General features: G+C 50.8%; 1 protein-coding gene across 6 annotated transcripts in view; it reads left to right on the forward strand.

The window, feature by feature from the left end:
• LOC125954416 (nuclear hormone receptor FTZ-F1) overlaps nt 1-20,000 on the forward strand; it is a 161,629-nt gene that overhangs the window by 125,268 nt on the left and 16,361 nt on the right. The gene's annotated exons all lie outside the window — the stretch shown is intronic.

Here is a 20,000-nt window from a genome sequence, read left to right on the forward strand (position 1 = left end):
ACAAGCATGCTAATGACCCAGTTCTTGGGCCGTGCGTCTGGGGCTGCTCGCGTACTTGTTATTCATTTTCGCCCAGATGTCGTGTTTTTTTTGTGTTTGGTGTAGCGAAGAGCCGGCTTCACCATCCGAGTGCAAGTGCACTCTCTTCGTCAGTAGAACGAACGGGTTTGTTACGAAGATTCCTTTCAGATGCAGATGAAAGACAGAAGAAGAAGAAGACGGTGAAAGAGACACAGCGCAGCGCTTGATAAAAGACTTTCGAGGAGAAGATACAGCCATGGTTGCTTTTGTTTAAAGAATGTACAATTAGCCGAAATGGCGCTAATCAAACGTATTCTTCTCGGTGCCTGATATGGAGTCCTCTCTGTCTCTGTTTTTTTGTTTCAAGAAGAATCCATTTGCAAGGTATTGTCGCATCATGGCGTTGTTGCATAGATACGTTCTTGAGTAGGCTTTGGAGGTAGCTGCATTGTTGCGTTGCGCTGGGCTGGGCTTATGCTATCGCTAACGGCTTCATTCTCAATCCTTCGCGAGATGGATTCTTATTTTGAAGCGAAGATTCTGTATCCAATGCCGGTGTTGTCACTGTTTCCCCAGCTGAAAACAGCTCCCTTACAAAGGATATAGTGTACATGTGGCTTAATACCGGTACAGAAGCACCCAACACAAAGTACTCGATTGAAAAGTAGCTCAAGGTCTCGCCTGCTGGGATTAGTCGCATCCTGGAAAACTCGGAACGCGCGAGCGCTCGCGTGTGTGTGTGTGTGTGTGAGTCCCTATTCGCCATGTTCTCGGATGTCGGTCGGATGCATTTCCGCAATTTCTACATTTCTCCAGCGGAACAATCTTCTTTCCAGCGGATATGCGAGTCGATTCTTTTCCCGTTTACCGGCGCCGTCTCGGAGTCTGCCGGAAAGACTCCGCACGCGTGCATCCGGACCCGGAAGCGGCGTTGTTCCCTGTTCTGCGCTCGCCCTCGGCCAAGATTTATCGATCTGTTTTTCGGACTAGCGAGCGCCTTGTGTAGCTCGCTAGGCACCGCACCACCACCACCACCACCACTCCCTCCATGACCTTGGCACTCCTTCGGCGACCTGATTCCTTCCGAACGAACACCAAATCGTTTCTCGTTTCGAGGCATTTTTGTGTGTGTGTGTGCGTGTGTGTGTGTGTGTGTGTGTGCAAAACAAAAAAACGGAACGCGAATTCGAGAATGCGAATAGCGTCGTCGTCGTCGTCGTCGTCGTTCGCATCGATGTACTGTGTAGCGCGCGTCCACGTTTGTTGCATCCATTTATCGATTTTCCTGGCTCCATTACCAACAGAGTATCTAAGTATTGCTGCTACTGCTGCTAGCCGGGAAATCCACTTCCGTTTGCTGTTTTGTTCTCGCTCTCGCTCTCTCTCTCTTTCTCGCTCCTCCTGCTGGACACAAGAGCCGACCGTTCGTCGAGGATTGTTTTCCGGTGTTTACAGGCGAGAGGGTTTACCGGCAAACCGGCTCGGTAGCAAATTTCCCGCCTTTCCGGTCCGATGGTGCTGCAGGTGTATTGTCGCTTGTTCGGCGTTGTTTTTGTAGAATACATTCTGCAGCCGCCGTGCTGCCTTTTGATACGTGTTTGGCGAAAAACGTTGCGGAATCTTTGTGTTTTCCCTCTATTGTGGCAAATCATTTTTCATGAAGAAACGAAAAACGATTCTAGTCAATCTCGTTGGCCACATCCGTTATTCAATTGCCTTGCAGAGGAGCTGGAAAACTGCTTGGAAAAGCTAGAAACTCGTTCGCTCTCTATCCTATGCTATGCTGTGTCGTGTAATATGCTCTCCCCCCGCCGGCACGCTTCCGGCCAAACGCATCCACAAACCGCAGGCGCCCACATAATATACACAGTCCTCCCCTCTAACCCCACCCGGACCAATCTGTGGGATGGGAACCGGTTCCGATAAAATCTAGCACAAGGTCAACGCTAGAGAGTGGATATCGGATGGCTAGAGCAGCAGCAGCAGCGCAACATCATCGTGCCAGCCAAGAGAGAAAGAGAGAGAAAGATCGAAAAAGGGAAAGAGAGTGCAAGTGAGAGGCCCCAACTTTCGACATTATGCTCTTGGCGCTAGCTGGCAGGCCGCTCGGTGTTGTCGATTATGCTGGATTGTTGGTTCCCCTAGCCGGCTCTCTGCTCGCTGCTGCTGCTGCTGCTGCTGCTGTGTATGTGCTTGTTTGTGTGCCCGCCTCAGAGACGAGCATCGATCGACCAGATTTAGTTAGAACACTCCATTACGCAGACAGAGAGAGAGAGAGAAAGAGAGTGCATCTTTTGATAGGTTCTTGTCTGTTCTAAAAGGGGTCTCCATTACATTCATTGTGGAGCTGGAGAATGTGTTTTATTGAAGGGAGATGAAATAGTTGCTTAAAACTTTCAACAACCGATCCAATTAGCAACTTTAACCGAGTTCTGGTCAGGGGCCCCCAGTTCATTCATTAATAAACCCTTTGGCTGCTTGGATAAATTGTAGCACATTCGACGTCGAATGTTTTTCGTCGTGGAAACTTGTATCACTCTCCAACATGCCCAACACTGCACAGACCAGAACTGGGGAATGCAACCCCTCTCGGTTGGTCGTGAGAAAGATATCCAAAACGCTGGCAGAACCAGAACCAGAATTGCCGTCTTGCTGCTTGCTGCTGGAACGGAGGGTGCTGGGAACGGCGGTGGCAGTGGTAGCGGCATGCGGCCTATAGTGCTGCACCCCAACCGGCAACCGTCTGTGATTCTTGGGCAAGGTTCTGCGCGAATGGCGTCGTAACAGAGCGAGCGAGAGCGTGGCAGTGAGTGCAACGAGGCGAAGAGAAAGAAATTGGGACAGTCCCGAAGCCGAGGACGGGGGGAGGGGAGGAGGATGTAGAATTTTGGAGCAGCGCAAAGGGGGTCCATGTATTTCATTTTCGCTCGTTTGTGCGTTTTGCTTTCAATCAATAACTGCAGTTGCTAGATGGAGTGTTTTCCATTTTTAAGTAGTGTGTTAAGTAGGAATCTTAAGTATTTTGGCCGTTATGATACTTTTTGTATCCTCTTTCTTCAACTATAAACGCTTTGTGTCTTTTAAATGTTTATTAATTCGAAGCAAAACTGAGAAATTGCTCCTTAATATAAAAAAGCGATTACCAAATGCTATCTTTTTTAAAAGCAGTGGGATTAGGAAAACAGAGTATCAGAACTAGTTGACCACCAGAACCAGACCACCAGTGACCAGAACTACACATCACTTATATAAAAGTCTCTTCAAGGATTTACAAATACTTGGATAGTTTTAACTCACAATAGTTATAAAATGTTCATTCTTTCTTGCGAAATGGTCATAATTAATTTAAAATTAATTGAAGTTTTGAAGAAGGGAACCCATGACTAGCTGGAGAAGCTTATTATTTAACAAAAGAGTATCGATTTCTATACATCAAAATGTTCAACATTGAGCTGCATGATTACATCGCAGAAAGGGCAACGTTATTTGTCTGGAATTATTTCCATGTCTGTATTTTTGAATGAAATTTGGTTTTAAAATCTCACCTTATATGCTTGGAACATTGTAATTGAAAAGGGCATTCATGACATCTTATTATGTTTGCTAATTAATATAGTTGAACAGGAATTCACAAAAAAAAGCATAAATGATACATTCAAAAAAGCCCCCCGGAGCCGAAGATTTAAAGTGCCCCGTTCCTTTGAATCGGAATCGAATCTGGCATGCGGCTGCTCCTCATCGGTGTTTGCAAGTGACGCTGGAAAAGGCCTGACATCCGCGGATCTCTGGTCCAAAATCATCGCGCAGTGCAGTACCGGTTGGTTGGTTGGCGGTCGATTTGTGCAAATGACGTCTTCACCAGCCCCACAAGCAGAACAATAGTGACTCACCATCACCCTAATACACTGAGACACACACACACACACACACATGGACAGGGGTTGGCCAAGACGAAGGCACGTTCTGCTATGAGACAACAAGGATACGCTCGCTTCGAGAGAGAGAGAAAGAGAACGACGAAAACGAACGAAATGCGAGAGCGCACGCCAGCAAGCAAGTAGTGACCTAGTTCTCCGCTTCGCGCACACACCGCAATCCGCAAGGGATGCCAACCACCCCTCCTGCCCCCTCCCCTTCCCCGGTGTCCCCAGCTGTGGCTTTGGATTTATGAACTCGTTTCACTCGGGGTGGACTCGTTCTCGTTCGTTCGTTCGTTCGTTCGTTCGTTCGTTTGGCGGCGGCGCAAAAAGTTATTAAAAGCGGAATTTACATTTCGTTCGCTCGGCATTTCGGCGTGTGCGTGTGTTTTTACCCCACCCTCCCTCCCTCCCTCCCTCGGCCGGGTGTCCTCGGACCCGTGGAGTGTCCTCTTCCTCGGATTTCAACCCCGGTGCACACCCGGGGCATCGATTGCTTTTTCGTCGGTCGCTCGACCGGCCGGATTCAGTTTTATTCCGATTTCTGCACTACTCCACCGGCGTACCGCTCGTGCCTGTCATGCAACAGGTTCTCCATGCGTGCGGATTCGGCGTGCAGGCAGCCGTTCCCCTCTGCCCCATTTCCACTCTTTTTCCCTCGTTTTCGGTGGAAAGAATATTAATTACCCGCGCGCCGTCCGGTCGTTTAGCCAGCCGTCCGGCGGCGTGTGTTTTGGAAAGGTGTTGAGCCAAGAAGAGAGACGAGGCCGATCATGTCGACGACGACGACGACGACGACGACGCCGCTGCGTGCGTTTTGTGCGGGCGCGATCACATTGTCATGCCAGTCACGTGTCAGATAGTGGTGTCCAAACGGTTAGGTGGCGTAATAACCGACACATTAGGGGGCTACTACACAGGGAAGGTGGTGGGTGTTGAGATTCATTTTCATGAACGAACCCCCCGGAGGGGGGCGCGTTATCAGGAGTGGTTGTGCGTGTGTGTGTGTGGGTGTGTTTATGAATCCACCAAACGGTGCATGATAGCTAATTGACTTAAACATTGGCTATCGGTAAGGTTTGTTTAGTTGTCATGTTTTGTAAACCATTTTGCTGATGTTTTTTAAACAAAACAACTCTTCGGGGCACGCGATCATTCAAGTCACCAACCTGCCGCCAGGTGCACCGAGGGATGTTGTCCAGCTTTTTGCATTCCCAAAACAAAAACTCGCCCCGCACCCCCCCCCCCATCCAACCACATTCCTTCGTAGTGGACACCTCCTTCACAGCGCCGCCTACTACCAACGATCAAACGCTCTCGCTTTTGCTCACTTTGCTCAACTCACTTGGCGCTGCTCACCACCGAGCCACATCGATGACGAAATCGAGCGCGCGCCACGATCGAAAGCCCCCGGGGGGAACCGGGCGATCGAATGGTAGAAGAGCAGCACAACACTTTTCGTCTTGCGTCCGTCCGGGGCCGGGGCCGTGGCGACCGTGGCGGCCTGCATCCGCCGTGGCTGACACACTCACGCCCGAGATGCGATGAGGTAATCTCATCATCGCGCGCGCGCGCGCTCGCTCGCTTGCTCGCTCGTTCGGGCGCCTCACCAAGCGAGAAGCGAGTTTCCTCACTTTCCTTGCCCGGGTGGTGGCGGGAACCGGTTGTGGTGGTGGTTTTGGGGCGGGTTGAAAGTGAGTTTGAAGCGACGGCGCTGCTGCTGCTGGACTTGAGGGGCGCAGAAGCAGCAGCAGCAGCAGCAGGAGGCCAGGGCCCAGCCAGCTCGAGTCAGCCAAAGATCGGAACACGGCACGTGAGATAGAGTAGCGTCGTCGTCGTCGTTGTTGTTGTTGTTGTTAGTAGATTGGTGGGTCAGGAGGGCGGGCTTGGGGGCAGGGTAGCTGCTGCTGCTGCGTGACGAAGCCGGAGTGGCTGGCCGGCTGCGGCGGTCTCTGGTGGGGGAGACAGATTGGCAGTGGGGGCTTTCGTAAAGTCGGCCGCTTCGTGAGTTTTGTCTGTTTCGCTCACCACCACCACCACCACCATCACCAGCACCATGCTGCCACTCTGCCCCCGCCCACCGTGGGGGTCCTCCAAGTTATGCATTGATTAATCGTGTACGGGACGGTGCACAAGTAGGTCATGCCAGTACGGGACGGCATGACTACTACTGCTGCTGGTGGTGCTGGCTTCGGAAGGAAGCGGATCGGAAGCGCTGCTCACGCGAGTGAGAGAATGGGAGAGAGAGAGAGAGAGAGAGAGAGAGAGATCTGTCTCCCCCCCCCCCCCCCATTTTCCACTTTAACCCGTTGTGGGTATCTCGGGGTTGGCAGCTTCGCTCTCTCGCGCGTTGCGCTGCACCCCTACGACGACGACGACGACGACGACGACGACGGCGGCGGATGTTGTCACGCGGTTGGCCTGCTTGGATGGTTGCTGCCTACCGAGCAGCTTACACACCACAATTGTCTTCACAGTGGTGGTAGTAGGCTGTTTCTTTGTATGCGTGTGTGTCTCTCTCTCTCTTTCTGTCTCTGAAACTATTGCGAAGACGACAGATGGACTAGAGAGAAGCGACGAGCGCGCGCGCAAAAAACAAAAAAAAGACATCCCAAAAACGCGCCTCAAAACCGGCATCATTTATGCCGCCATCCATTAGCATGATGAGAGCATAAAAAACAAGGGAAAAGGGGGAGAAGGGATGGATGCGGTACAGCAGCAGCGATTATTGCGTTCTGGCTTTTGCGTTGCGTTGCGTTGCGTTGCTGCAATCGATGGCGACGCAGACGCCATCTTTGGAGTTCCAAGAGCGAGTGGTTTTCGTTTTCGTTTTTAAGGAATTCAACTGGGGTCTAGGGAAACATTGCGAAGGTGTCGTTGCAGGTGCCTGCTCTGATCTGCTTCGTTTTGTTTGATGGGGAAACATAACCTCAAAAAAGCACACGCACTGCAATCGATCAATCCCGGCTCGATATCCGTGTGTCATAATAAATGACTGATTGTTACGCCTGATTGCCCGCACGCACGCGTGTGTGTGCACACGCGTCTCGGAAGGATTCAAATTTCGATTTGCTGTTCCACATTGCATAATGCATCATGCATGCATGCAGCAGCAGCAGCAGCAACATGTTCTCTGCAGAAAGCTGACTGACTTTGTTGCCGGTGTTGGCGCGATCGGATGTGTAACAGCATACATGCCCCACGACCGGCGCTGTGTGATGCATTGCAAAACGCGACATCGACGAATCGCACCAATGGACGGACGGAACGCAGCAGCAATGCCTGGCCGGTCGGTCGGTTGGATCCGCTGCGCGCGTTTCGGTGTCACCGAAGCCGTCCGTGGAACTCGTTTTACTCTCCGTTTAGAACCCTTTTACGGCGGAGGGGTTAAAAGGTGGTGTGTGTCGCGAACTGTCTTTGCCCTGGCTGCCATAACTGCCAGCGACCGCTACCACGACCAACTTTACGTACCTGTGCCCTGTCGATGCGGTTTTGAGGTGGTGCCAGCCGCGTGTGCGTGCGTGTGTGTGTGTTGTTTTTTTTGCTTCTTTGAACCGGTCGAAGGAAGGAAATGGATGTTGCACACCACCATCGCCATGCATGCTCGTCGATTATGCTGCTCGCCAAGGGTTCGCGGCGACGGCGGCGACGGCGGCCACTTGCCGCTAGTGGTTCCGTTCGAGAAGTCTCGGCAGGTTGTGCGTGCTGCTGCCCGTGTGTGTCTGTGTGTGTGTGCACGTTCCCTAGTAAGAATGTGCGGAGGGTGGCTTTTCGAAATCACCCCCTCAGAACGGTGCACCTACTACTCGCACACACACACACACACATCAGAGGGGTTACAGAGTGAGAGGGTGCATGCACTGCTTGGCACTTGCAATCCATTGCACCGCAAGTGCACCGAGTGCAGCGAGTGCAGCGGACTGCATTTCCAAGTTGCGTTCCAAATGGAAAGCGCCGCGTTGAAGCAATGGACGAAAACGGACAAAACCCTGGCCGGGGGGCCGGTTTCTCGCCTCGCTTCTTAAGAATGAAGCCACCGCAACACACAGAAGGTGCGCGTTATTTGGCGTTCGCACACAGATTTGGACACAAGATGCATGCATTCGATGCTTTTCTCCTTTGAGGATGATAACAACATTTCAATCACCCTCCCCGAGCCGGGTCCGAGTCACAACAACAACTGTTTTCAACGCTCAACGGCCATAGGACGGCGAAGGAATGTGTCTGATCGACGCGAACGGCGATCGATGTACAAATTGGTTACTGCGATAACCTCGTTCTCGCTCGTTCGCGATCGCACCGCACCATTCCGATTCCGAACCATCCGATTTCCGTTCCGTTCACACGCGGCGTACACTCTGAAGTAATCCCCACCCCACCACCCCTCCCTTGGGACCACAACGCGAACGCTGCCACGCGGCATTGCAATTGGGCAATCGAGTCGTTGTTGTTGCTGCTGCTGCTGCTCGAGTGGTTTGTGTTCGGAGTTTTCGCTTTTCATGTTTTTTGCGATTTGCCATGGAGGGTGGTGGGGGTGAGGGGGTGGTGCACCTTGGCGTTCCGTTCCGTTCCGTTCCGTTCCGTTCCGAGGCAAATTTATTGTTCACGCGACTGGTTTTTGCGATTGCAGAATGGTGGGTCTATTATGGGGTTCTGGGTACCCTGCTGATGCTGCTGCTGCTGACCGACCGCGTGGTACGTGTAGCAAATTGAATTTCTTGTTGGGTAAGAAGGTACGCGGAGTAGTTTCTTACACCTTCTTCTCCGATTTCCGTTGCCGATTCCTCGCTCGCTCCTATGGTACTGGCGATCATTTGATCGTAGATTTGGAAGTAAGCTTGTGCCCCTTGCAGTATTTGCGAACACTATCGACGCAAATTGGCAACGTTTGAAGCAAGCAAAACCTTTAACAAAAGGCAACACTGGCACACCTGCATCTCTCGATCCAAACTCATTAGCGAGCGAGTTATTGATTTAACAAACGGTGCACGACCGGATCGCCGAACCGGACCGGACGGCCGCCACCGCCTGGTACGGCTTCATCATCACCTCATAATTCATCATCGGCAATCATCGGTGGCATCGGGCGAGAAAATGCATTTTAATGAGCAAAAGCCGCGGGTGAGCTCGAGCAGCCAGCACCAGCAGTACCACCATGATGCTGGTCGGTCGCTTTTAATTATCGCTTTTCTTGGCTCGAACGCTGGTGTGAAATACGCGGATTGACCTGATTTCGATTTCGGTGCACACGGAGAGACGGTTGGAGAGAGAAAAAGAGAGAGAGAGAGTGTGTGTCCTTCGCTCGAGATACCAGGCGGCTCCATCCATCCATCTGCTCCTCATCCTTCGCTCGATCGCTCGCTCACTCACTCATCTCACCTCACTGGCCATTTGCTTTGGTGCCGGAGGACACTGGGAAATGCAAAAAATGGCTGACAAACAACAAAACTAATGCCCGATACGTTCTGTTCTCTCTTCTCGATTACAGGTATGTATGTGTGCGCGTGTGTGTGATCGCCCAGGGTGCTGCGATTATGATTTCAGAACCCCGAAAATGGAGTTCGTGAGTCTTATCAGCATCAGAAGCATGGAAACTTCTCATAGCAGCAGGAAATGCATCAACCTGCCTGCCTGCCGGTGTTGACTTGATGAACAGCTGACTCGCGCTCGGACCTCCAATCAGGTCACCCAGTAGTCGATGACGCGGATGTCCCAGATTGCCTTTGCCTCTTCTTGTCGTCAATGGATTGCGATGGCGTCTGCGATGGTTGACGCGGCAACCGAATCCATCACCTTCACCACCACCACTAACATCATTGTGGCTGTCTCTGTTGCTTCTCGCTCATTAGAGCGCGTGTGTGTGTGTGTGTGTTTCTTTGGTTCCTGTTTCCCGACCTTGACCTACTCTGGGACCGGGAGCAATCGGGATCAACCGGGCACACAAGATAGAGGAATGTTGTTTACCTAAAGCCACGAAACGTGCGAGAGCGAGAGGGAAGCATATTTGTCTTAAAATATCACGCTTCATCCCCCCCCAAAAAAAAAAAAACGAACTCGTCAAAAAGACGCTGAGGGAGACACACCGAGAACGTTGTTATCTCGGCGCACCGCAAGACCGCGTAGACCACCTTCTCACAGCTGGCGTTGCGTTTGTCTGGCTGTCTGTGTGAGAGACTGTTTGTCACCCTCCCCAATTTCATCTCCCCCTTTCCTCGTGTTTTCTTATCATCGTGCACCCCCCTCGCCAATATGCGGTCTTGCGGTTTTCGATTTTGATTGGCCACAAGTCGGACTGATGATGCCAACGAGAGCATTCGGTGAGACTCACGAGTTACTCACAGCACAGGGGATTTGTGCTAATTTTTCGGCGTCTGATTCAACTGAAAACAAGCGAAGAATTGGGTCAGTGTAATACCGAGCGAGAGCACGAGTGCTAATTGGCACGCCCTGCTGCTACTGCTACTACTACTACTCAGTGTATGTGGAGCAATGTGGCGGTCGCGATCTTTACACAACTGCTCCTGCGCTCCTTCACTGATTGGCCCCAAAACCGAACACAAAGCCGCAGCCGCGTCGACGTATTGTCGGCGTACAAAGTCTCAGAATTGGTGCTGCCAATTCTGCTTTTATTCAAATTCAAATGCCACTTCTTGTGCGTTGCATGCTGCGTGCTGCGTGGCATGTATGCTGTTACTAGAACTAGAAGGGACGTCTCGAATAGTCGATACGAATGTAGGCCACATAGACCAGTGTACATAGAGAGCGAGCGAGAGAGAGAGCGACATTTGTTTACATTGCGTAGCATTATTAGGTGATAAGATTAGCGAGCTGCGTGCCAGATTCTATTCAGACCGCGGGCGAAACGAAGACGAAGGTTAGTAGGCCAGCGGGAACAGATTATTTTTGTTTTTCAAACCAAGCAGCCACCCCAAAAAAGAGAGGATCGGATGGATGGCTGGCTGGCTGGCTGGTTGGCGACGAGGGCAAATTCATTTGCAGGATCATCATGATGGATTATGCAGATCCCCTCTCTCCCACCCTGCGTGTGTGTGTGTGTGTGTCTGTGGCAATAACTGTCAACACCTTGACAGCAATTAGCGGTCTGGCGGAGTCTGGCGCACCTCTTGCGCTTGCCTTACCTAATCGGAAGAAGCATCCTTCCAATTATCACCTCTTCGCACGATGCTTCATTGGCAAATCGCGTTTGCCGTGTGAAGCACGGGCCGTAGCATTGCAACACGCATATTTCTCATAACGTGCAAGGTGACAGTACTCGCGGACACGCTCCAAACACGACCAACGAGCTGTGCTTCGGATGTTATTTAATGTTTGCGCGCGTCTTCGCGAAGATGTAAAGTCGCGAAACGCGTGCGTACAGGAAGCCGGCAGCAAGCAAGCAGGAACTGCTGCTTAACTCCTTCAACAGATAGTAGAAGACGAGCCTGTACTTACACAAGCCGGCAACCCACTCAGCGCAAGAGGTGTCGCAGTCGCGACGCGTTTTGCAATCCTCAAACATCAATTCCTTTGCGGGAGGAGAGGGTGCAAGGAGGGTCTACCATACCAAACCGGATAGGAGGGGTGCGCAAAGGGGAGTAAAATCAAACAAAAACATTTACCCGGCCGAAGGTATCAACCGAGCGAACGCGCGCACCTTCTAATCGCGGGTTCGCTTTCCCTTTCACTTGCATTGCTGATGATGGGGATGATGCTCTCGGGGTTTTAATTAAAATTTGGAGCCATCCCACGCTCACAGGACACAGCGAGTTGGCTTCTGCTTGTTGTGTGTGGTGGCTGTGGAACAATCCATCCAGTAGAACCTAGACGATCAGAGACGAGTAGAGTCGATTATCGATCGAATCGAACCGAAGACGATCACATTCACTTTTGTTCAGCTTCATCATAGACAAACACACACTCACGCGGTGGTATGAGGTGCGTATGTGGCAGCATGCCAACAGCATCTTCGTCTGCTTCGTGCTGTGTGTGTGTGTTTGTGCTGAAGAGATCGTGGTTGTGCCGCTAATTTGTTGATGAGCCATCGCAATGGCCCCCCATGTGATGACACTACGCGGTGGCTCCATCACATCGCGTATCTCTCGCTCCAGTGACACACAGCCAACCAGCCAACCAGCCAGTCAGCCAGCCAGTCAGTCAGTCAGTCAGTGAGCCACCCGGTTGATGTTGCGTAAGCGCGCGATGGTGGCTACCACCGAGACGAGGCTCGCACGCTGTTGGTTTGTGTTGGTATTGATGCTGCTGCTGCTGCTGGTGCTGCTGGCGATGACACGATTTGCTTTTGCTCATCAAGATGAGCCCGACGGAAAACGATGAGGCCAAATTAATTTGGATCTTTCTCATCCTCGTCATCATCATCGTTCGTCGCACGATTGCGTCGTCGTGGTCGCAGTCGAGATAATTTGGCGATCATCGTTGGAGGTCGATCATTGCATCGGTATTGGGCTCGTATTGATGGTTTTCGATACTCGAGGCGGCTCGTGGCCACAACGAACAGAACGACGCATTTGGCATTGTGCGGCGCGGCACATGATTGGCCTAAGACCGCGCGCGGATTGATGATGATGATGATGAAGAAATTATTCACGCACGACTTGAGCGACCCTCAGCGATCAACGATCAGCAGCAGCAGCAGCAGCAGCAGCAGCGGGGGTTAAGCAATCGCGAGATCATCACCGAAGGGGGCAACAACAAAACAAAAAACCGAAAAGTGGATTGGATTGAGCAATGGAGTTTGAGCCGAAGGAAAATCGGAAAAACTCGACTCGACCGGATTTCGCATTCCCAGCTTTAATTGGCGCGATGGAAAATCATTAAATTCCTCCATCGGATCATCGTTTGGTGTTATTCTTTCGGCTCCGTCAGTAAATGACATTTTGGATTGGATCATCATAGTAACTTCGTCGTCCTGCGGCTACTACGATCGGTATGCTGTCGGTGTTGGTGCGGTCACTGTGGTGATAATGGTGTCGTGTACGCTGCTGCTGCGCGCGGGGCCCATCGTTTCACACACGAAACTTTATTGATTTCATAGCCACCTTGACCTAAATTCGTGTGGTGTTGGATTCGTGCTTAGATCGCGAACGCAGCGTGCAGCGTCGTCGTCGTCGTCGCAATATGGCGTTGCGTGTGGCTACGACGAGGGTTTTTGGGGCCTGAGAGAGCTGGACAGTGAAGGAGTATGCTAATGAGACGCCGAGCGAGAGAGAGAGAGAGGGCTGCGTGTGATAACGATTTCGTGGCACGAGTGCCACACTTGCTCAGCATATCGGTCGGGTGGTTTTCGTAGATTACTGTTCGTTGGTGTTTTCGTAATTCTCCTTCTCGATTGCGTTCCAAAAATAGTCCTTAATCGCCGTAACCTTACGAACCTTTTAGTTGCATTGCACACAAACTCTGCTCTATGAAGCAAACTGTAAAATATGCTCCCAATCATTACATAAAGATCTCGATCTCCAGCAAAAAAAAAACAGAAACCAATCATGCAGCATAAACTGTGGCAAAAATCAAAACCAATGGAAGCCCAAGCGGCGGTTACGTAGAACACAAATGAGCTCCTAATTATATTTTCCAAATTCCCAGCTGGCCGCACGCGACCGGACCTAGCGAGGACGTCCCCAGTGGACGTCCCGGTGGTGGTGGTGGGATTCGTGAAAATCTCCGCGCACGACACGCTGTGGTCGGGCTGCTGCCGCGCGACTCGGTTGTCTGCCTTGACATTGGCCCAGATCGGTTCAATCCATTGCCTGTGTCCAACGGCCTCGAGCGCAATTTCTTCTTCTATTACCAGTAATAGTCCCCGTGTGCCACCCTCCTACCCCCCTCGGGGGTCCCTCCGGAGATCGAGCGTGGCCGCTTGTGCAACGCAAACGCCGCAAAGGGTTGCCGCTGCGCGCGAATGGAGCGAGGAAAACCCCGAACGAAACGAAACGAAACGAAGAAGAAAGTGGTTTTATGCTGTAACTGGAGAGTGAGAGTAGGGCGCGAGTGGTCTAGCTGGATGGCTGGCTGGATGGTTGGCTGGCTGGATGGCAGGTCTAGGCACCGATGGTGGTCCCTGCGGGCTGCTGGGGGGAATGAAGTAATAGAGTTAACTATTAATCATCTCGTTAGTTTTTCCAGTTTGTTTTCGCGTCCGTTCGCGTCGTGGTTCTCTCTCTTTCTCTCTCTCTCGCTTTTTTACGGTCCACGCCATGACCGGGAACCACTAGAGTAAAGTGGGGTAAGAGTGCGCACTTAACTTTTAACTTGCTGTATTTCTGTAAGGAAAGAAGTGTTCGTCCTGTTAGCTACACCAAATGAAAATATGCATCTGTAGCTTAAAATTGTGGAACAAAATGTTTGGATCGTGCTCATACATCTTGTTAAAAATGCATATTAAGCAAAAATAAAAAATGCGCACTCTTACCCCACCATTGGGGCAAGAGTGCGCATACGAAATCAAACCTCATCGAAGTTCAAAACTGGTCGAAGTGTGAAGTCTAAAGTAAATATAAGCCATTATTGAACAAAAAATTCATATCTTTCATTGAAAAATCCTTTTTTTCTAATAAGAAAAAACAATTTCATAACACATTCATTAATTCCAGCCAGTTTTGAGGTTTTGTTGAAATTATTTTGAATTTTGTTCGTTTCAGCAAAGACGAAGGCCAAGCGGCGTAGATCACGCATTGTCAGACCATAGAAAGCATTGTACAATACTCTGCAGTGCTTTGCGAGATCTTCTAGTTGTTAAATATCGGTTTGAAAGGCCCAAGCCTTTTCGCACCGTATCCCTAGTAGAGAATAATGATAATTAAGTCGTTATATCATAAATAATTCACACACACACACACACACACACACACACACACACAAAATGGTAGTCTACCTTCTTCAGCCGTTCTCGCAAAGTTGATTCAGCGATACCGAGACTTCTTGCAATCGCCCGTTTAGATTCTCTGGTCTTCAATCGCTCCTTGGCCATTTCTAACATCTCCGGCGGACAAATCGACCGTTTTGTTTTCCTTATGTACGTGCTAGTTAATAATATTATGAATCATTTTGCTAGTTTTACAAATTCTATTAAAAAGAACAACCACAACAGATGCACACTCTTGCCCCACTAACGATGCGCACTCTTGCCCCATAGTGCCGTTTTAAGAAAAATGGTAAAATATGAAAATATCAGTCCGTATTCCGGAATGAAGTTTTCACCATTTGATTCTACACCAATTACGAAGTCTTTGGGGCTTATGTAGCGTAGCATAAAAAAATGTAAACGAAATGAGAGAATGTTTTTCAACAAAACCTTCAATAATATGCAAATCGCTAAAACTACAATTTAACGCATTTCTTCGTTGTTATTTATCCAATCCAAAAGAAAAAACACGTATGAACAAGCCACTACATGACCTTTCAAACAAGTACAGCGTTGCCAGTTTCAGTGCTATCAATTTCTAGAAATGACTGGTGCGCACTCTTACCCCATGCGCATTCTTACCCCACTTTACTCTATTTATGCGCACGCCAACGACGACCACGATGACGACGACGACGGGAGGCGACATTGGCCCCTTAACCATTAGAGGCAAGCCAATCCGATTTGTTGCTCCAGGGGCCACCGCAATGGCAATGAAAGTGAAAATCTCCATCGCTCCTGCATCGGTGGTGATGGGTGGTGCAGCAGGGAAATGCAGCATGGTTCGGTTTGCAGCATACGGTATAGCATATGTTATGCTATGCGCCTTTGCTTCGTTTACATTTGCCACTGACCTTGGCACTGCCGGGACGCTGGAATGGATTGCTGTTGATTGGATCCCCGGGGCACTCCCTCGAGGATTCGATCACTAACTTCATGTCTGTCTAGTGTTTGTCGTTGTTGTGCTGGATGGTTGTCCAGTAAATAGAGGAAATCGAAGGAAAACTCACGGCTGTTCGTAAGGGAAACAAATCGTTTCCTTTACGATTATGTTTGTTCGGGCATAATTTGCTGTTTACGAGGTGACATAACAAAGCGCGTGGTGTGGTGGTTTGCCGTTGACCAGACACCATTATTGCTGAACGACACCTGGAATGCTAAGCCTTTGAAGCCGCTATATTGCACACAACCGAAAGCAATCACAACTTATGTTAAAGCGATCTAGTGCTGCTTGAGCTTGTGCTTTAAATCTTAAACCCTTGCAGTGAGCATTAGAATGTGTTGTCATTTTATGCTATTTATGCCCAGACAAACAAGTGAATGTGAATGTACACGAGAAGTCTGAAAGTATCTATCAGGGCCCTCAGGGCTACACACACACACACAACGCCCCTGAGACGACGACGACAACAAGGGAAAAAAGGTGTGCTTTCGGTTTGTGCTGTCTCATGCGTCCTCCTAGCACGCGTTGGTAATGTTGTGTCCAACACTAAATTCCAACATCACCCTGTTGGAGGGATAAAAACGGTAATGGATTCGATACATTAGCCACCGTAGACGGGGTGTGTCTGTCCTCTGTCCCGAGCTATACCAAGAGTCATGATCCAAGATGGAAGTTTCATTTTCACCCACAAGCCTCCGGCGGCGAAGAGAGCGTGAGGTGCGGGTATCGAGTGGATACCAATTAGCGGAGTAGGCCACGCCACCGGGACTGCTGGACCCCCCTCCCCTCCCTTCTGGTCCGTTTATGCTCGCTCGTAGCACTCCGTTTTGGTTCGTAAATCAATTTTCTGTTCGAAGCACATCATTTAGACATCGGGCATCGTGGCCCGGGACCAGCGGTACCATCTCTCTCTCTCTTGTCGCTTATGCTCCCGCGCTGACCTGCGCCGCGAGAGAGGTGTGACGGATTTATTAATACCTGCAACCGTGGCCAACGTGCAGGCAATTACTTGTTGCAAATGTTAGCTGCACACCAAAACAAAAAAAGGGCCCCAAAACGGGTTATTCGAGGGTGGCAAGCGGTCTCTCGCCGTAGTTGCAACAGTTCTGCCATCTCGCTGCGAGCTGCAACTCTATTATCTCTCCCAGGGTATGTGACGTGTACATGATGCTCCGGCTGCTGCTGCTGCAGCAATTGTTACTAGTGGTGACCAAGTAATGGTCATTGTTTACCGGAGGTACCTCATACGTAATTCGCGACGTGACCGTCCGCCAGTTCTCCAGTAGGCTGGATTATGCCGCAAAAGGCTTGCAGCTCATAAACAATCAACATTAGCCGGCTCGAACCCGAACTCTGTCCACTTCGGCGGTCACCGCGAACCCCGCGTCATTGTGTTTTGTGTCTCCAGCAGCATAATAATAATAAAATTTTCCACCAACAACAACAAGAGGGGGGCTGGTGGTAGGTGGTCATTTCGCGGTTTCGCACGACCTCTTACCATACCAGAGAGAGAGAGAGAGAGAGACGGTCCCGGACGGTCCGGTTGCGGTCAAACAGCATCCAAGGTGGCTTCGACATGTTGCTACGCGAAGGAAGCGTTCCTCCAGCTTGTTGGTTGCTTGGATTGACTTCGAACACGAGCTCGCACACGATCCCCCGATGGTTCCCGATCCTCCGGGAGGGAAGAACTTTCTCTTCTACATCGTCCGCCGCCTGCCTGCCATTTCCGGTGGTCGGTCCGGCACATTAGTGTGCCCTCGACCGTGTCGCGCATCACCTCCCCCCCCCCCCCCCCCCTCGGGGCTAGCCGGACTAGCTTGCGCCGAACCCGAAAAGTGCGAAAAGCGCCCTTCCAGCACATTATGCTGTTCCCGTTATGTGGCCCTCTCCAGGGCGGAATGTTGGGCGTTTTCGGAAAAGGGGCTCCGTGAAAGAAGGGAGAAAGGGAGGAAGAAGGTCCGCAGTGCAACAGGTATGCTCTCGAATGTGCAACGTACCGTATCGCGTCGCGCCATGCTACACTTCCACCTTCCACCCACAATGCAATTTTGGGGTCTCCGCTCGACATACAAAGGTGCGCCACCGTCCCGAAATGCACCGATGCACCGATGCACCGATGCACCTCGAATGATGATGGCTCGATGGGGCGCACATACCGAAAGTTGGCAATTTACTGACTGCGCCAACATAAAAAAAAAACATAATTATTTGCTGGCTGGCGAACCAGCCGGCGAGAGGGGAAAGCGGCTGTTCGTGCCAAAAGCTGTGCCGGTTCGCTGGACAACTGGGCCATCCTGAGCCGCCTCACCGATCCGCCATCCTGGAGGATGAGACCTGAGAGTGATCGGAGCCGGGGAACGGGAGGATTGGCGCACCAATTAAGCATAAATGAAAACGGAAGAAGGGAAGTGGTGGTAATCCTGGGTGGTAGTGGCGCGTGTCGTCCTGCCGGATGTGTTGTCGAAAATGGCAGACTCGGGCTCCGTTGTGTGATGCATCGTTGGCCATCAATTGCTGCCCTCGCCCCAAACGATCTTCGGTTCTTCCAATTCGAACAGATTGTTCTGACGAAATTATGCTTTCCTGAACACTCTCCCTTGAACATGATGCCCAATGTGTGTGTGTGTGACCCGAAATTAGGTCAAAACTCAAATGAGTCAACACAACGCGCCGCGCAGGTACCGCTACACAAACCGGTAAATGCCGGGTCACAAACATTCTTTAACTTTCGCTTTCCGCACACGAGTTTCCTGGAGTTCTTTTTGCATTCCTCACCTCCGCAACCCAGTCGATTATGCTCATTACGCGGGACATGAAGAAGGCGCACACACACACACACACGCGGTATGACGTGTATACCGTGGTACCGGCTGGCTTCCTCCGCAGGTCGGCCATGCGCCACGCGTTGATGTCTCGATGATGTTCCCGTTATGTTTGTCTGGAGTGCGCGGGCACGGTCGCAACGGAAAAAGTCAAAACTAAATACACGGAACCAACCGCCGCCTCGTAACCGGTGCCGCAGCTCGGCGAATGGTAACCTCAAACACTCACAAACACACAGACGTATGTTTGTAAAACATTTAACATTGTTGCTGATGGTATGTTTTCTCTGTTTCGCTTGTTTTTTTCGGGTGGAGAAACTGATCAAAAGACGCTTCCTTCCCTATCCAGCTCCTTTAATAGCGCGAGCAGAAGGCAAGGCGCCATATTTCGCGAATAATTTCGCCATTGTTACGCGGCGTGCTAGTGCAAAGAATAAAAAGAAAGCTTTTAAGATGATAGCTGCAGTCGAGTAGTGCAGCAGCAGCTTGCGCACCACGAAAGGTGGGACTAATTGCAGTTCGAAATTACACAGCCACCCCATACCACCGGCCATTCCGGTGGCTGCATCGCGTGCGACAACAAGTTCCAATTAATCGGTAACTCCTCTTCGGGTTTTTTTTTTTAGACATGATGCAGCCGGCTCCGATATCCCTTCCCCTGCGCCTAGATCGCACAGGAACATTACTGGGACACGCGCCGCGCCGTCGCAGTGTCACGTGTCTTCGGGGCCGATTTCAGCTGTCACTTTCTACCCGTTGCATAAGAAGTGTACTCGCCGGTGCACAAGGTGCAATACAGCACGCGCCTTATCAGCATGCGGATCGCAAGCTGATGATGTAGTTGAACTGAATGCGACTCATAAATGATGCATCATCGGTGTTTGCGGCCTACGGTGTGTCTTCGAATGACCCATTGAACTCCAGTGATCGAAGCAAACATTGGGGTTATGGCTGGCATGCTGCCTGTCAGTGGAGCAACGGTTACCTTGTTTTTGAGGTTACGTTTGAGGTTCGCTTGCACTTCCACATAACCTCAATATGATGCTGTGCGCGTGCATTTCACGTAAAGGGATCTCAAACATCCCTCCAAAAATGAGGGACGACGCGTTGGCGCCAGTGGTTCAAACAATGGACGACGAATGACGCCCGGGGATCGTGAGAATCGGTCACCGCAAAAACGATGCTTCAGGGCTTCGCGATCCTGAGGTCCGCTAGTAGTGTAGAGCATTTAATTACCCCACCCCTTTTTTCGACGTCGCATCTTGGCTCGGATTTTCATCAAAAACAACATCCCCAAAACCATTTCAGAAGATGCATCTCCAATCTGCCTACAACGCACACGACGACGCACACGATCCTCAAGCGGCGATCCTTTCCAC

The sequence above is a fragment of the Anopheles darlingi genome, chromosome 3 (assembly GCF_943734745.1).
Source record: "Anopheles darlingi chromosome 3, idAnoDarlMG_H_01, whole genome shotgun sequence".
Taxonomy (NCBI): domain Eukaryota; kingdom Metazoa; phylum Arthropoda; class Insecta; order Diptera; family Culicidae; genus Anopheles; species Anopheles darlingi.